We start from the raw sequence: 2,518 nt of genomic DNA, 5'->3' as shown, positions 1-2,518 counted from the left end.
AAAGAAACCTGTTTTTAGTTAATAAACAATAGCTAAAAATTAAAATAGAAATTATAATTTTCTATCTTCTCTATGCATTGTGCCTGGTAGAATCACTTTAGGTTGGCATCAGAAGTTGCTTTCATGATAAATTTAAGTGTTTATCAGTGTGCTGGATAGTTTAGTGTCAATTTGACACACCTGGGTTGAGGGCACCTCAGTTGGGTAATTTCCTTCATTGAACTGGCCTGTGGCCATGTCTGTAGGGCATTTTCTTTATTGTTGTATGATGTGGGAGAGACCAACCCCAGCCCACTGTCGGTGGTGCCACCCATGGACAGGTGTACCTGTGTTGCATAAGAAAGCAGGATGACCAGGGCCAAGAAAGCAAGCCAGTAAGTAGCGTGCATCCATGGCCTTTGCTCCAGCTCCTGCTTCCAGGTTCCTGCTCTGAGTTCCTACCTTGGGCTCCCTGATGAACTGTGACCCAGGAGACATAATATAAAAGAAATCCTTTCCTCCCCAAGTTGGTACTAATCAGAGTATTTTATCACAGCATTTGAGAAACTAGAACAATCAGAGAATAAAATAAAAGTCACAAACACTCATTGGATGCCAGTCTTTGAAAGGAGTTACTAGTACATTTTTACTAGTAAAATTTATGGAGTTGTGGAATTTTGAATTTCTTCCTCTGTCATACTTGCTTCCCCTTTAGTCTACTGAGATTCCTTTTTCTTGCCCAAAGAGAAGTAGGTGTTACTCTGATGTAGTAGAAGCAGAGTTCCTGTGGTACCGTTTACAATACAATGGGTCCACTTCAGTGCCATGATTTATACTCACCGTTTTTATTATGTTTTCCTACTTACATCATTGCAAAAAGTTTAATCCTTCTCTAAATATATTTTAGCTGCAGGGGGGTTGTATTTTTAGGTGGTGAACTCTGAACTACTCTTCCCTTAACCTCCTGAATAGATCACTGAATTGGCCTATTCTAAAATTCTTTAATTATATTAGTAAGAATATAGAATACAAAAATTGTTTGATGATACTCTGCAGTTTCCAGACCATTATTGTGCAAATGTAACCACAAATTAGCATTTAATTAATTTTTAATAATGGCTGTAGTTTTACAATGTCTGTAACAATCTTGGAAGGAAATGGAAAGCATGTCTGTGTAGAATTTATCATTTCTGTGTATCTATCTACAATACCATTTTATTCCAACTTCTTAACGTATACACAAACTATAATCTTCCTCCCTCCATTCTTTCCTTCCTCTGTCTCTGTTTCTCTTTCTCTGTCTTTGTCTCTCTTGTTCTCTCATCTCAGTCTCTTTCTTTCTTCTTATTTACTAATCAAAACCAGATTTTCTAAAATTTTATCATCTGCCATATGTATTTTTCTTATCAAAATGATTTGTGAGATGAATGGGAAAGATACAAATATTTTACTTTTGGGAGTGAAGACGTGATTCAGTGGTCCTGAGCACTGGCTAGTCTTGCAGAGGACCTGGGTTTGATTCCCAGAACCCACATGGTAGTTAACAACCATCTGTAACTCCAGTTCCAGGGAAATCCAACACCCTCTTATAACTCTGTTGGCATTATACAACATAATGCACATATACACATGCAGGCAATGCATTCATAAACACAAAATAAAAATAAAAATTTTAAAAATATTTTACTTTTCACATAAAAATTTCCATACCCAAATCCTTACAGAGTTCAATAGACTTCTATCACAATTGCCCACCCAGTGGATACTTTGTCTCACCTTTTGTGGAATCTGTGCAAGGGCTGATGCCACTACGTTGGCTCTTTCTTCTGTCATATTACTGACCATTGACCCCAGAGTAAACACAACAACACCATGTTCTCCAGAGCTCTGCACAAAGTCCTCAATTTCCTGTGTAGAAAGAGTGTGGGTCACCACAAATGAACAGCAGCACAGAGAGCCCTCTCTCAAGGCCCACTACAAGCCGTATGGAGGGGAAATGAAGTGCTATTTGCAATTTCCTTGATTTAGTAACTCATTTTCTTTGGGATCACAGTTGTGGTATGCTATAAATAACCAAAATAAGTAAATTAGAGATGAAACACTCATATTACTAGATTTTAGTGAAATTTAGAGAATCATTAGGGAAAAATTTTAAAAATATTTGCCAATATGTATTAAAATCTAGAAGCAGTGAAAGAAAATTTCTGGACACAAATAACCTATGAAAAGTGAACCAAAAGGATATAAAAGCTATTGAGTATGTCCGTATAGATCAGTATCAAGTAAGATGTCAACAATATTTGTGAAAGAGCAAAAAGCTCTGCTTACAGCAAGTTTTCTCATTGATGAATATCACACGACTTTAAGGAATATCTAATATCAATGCTACTTTGGCTGCATTGCTATGAAAGTGAAAAGAGAAGGAACACTGAAAAACTCATCTTACAAAGCCAGTATTTCTGTGGCTAAGAGCTGGTAAGAAAACAGCATTGAAAATGGCAGTCCAATTCACATGGTGAACGTTGTTGCAAAAAACAAA

At 36.7% G+C, this 2,518-nt stretch overlaps 1 pseudogene across 1 annotated transcript in view; it reads right to left on the bottom strand.

Moving 5' to 3' along the window:
* The window catches only part of LOC103739358, a 10,132-nt pseudogene that overhangs the window by 1,974 nt on the left and 5,640 nt on the right, over positions 1 to 2,518 (bottom strand). The window contains exon 3 of the transcript XR_607495.2: positions 1,756 to 1,887. The product of XR_607495.2 is annotated as a UDP-glucuronosyltransferase 2B1-like (transcript). The remainder of the gene's footprint in view (positions 1 to 1,755; positions 1,888 to 2,518) is intronic.

This window comes from Nannospalax galili, unplaced genomic scaffold, assembly GCF_000622305.1.
Source record: "Nannospalax galili isolate Female #2095 unplaced genomic scaffold, S.galili_v1.0 scaffold519, whole genome shotgun sequence".
Taxonomy (NCBI): Eukaryota; Metazoa; Chordata; class Mammalia; order Rodentia; family Spalacidae; genus Nannospalax; species Nannospalax galili.
The sequence above is the reverse complement of the archived record's forward strand: the minus strand, read 5'-3'. Positions and strand labels throughout refer to the sequence as shown.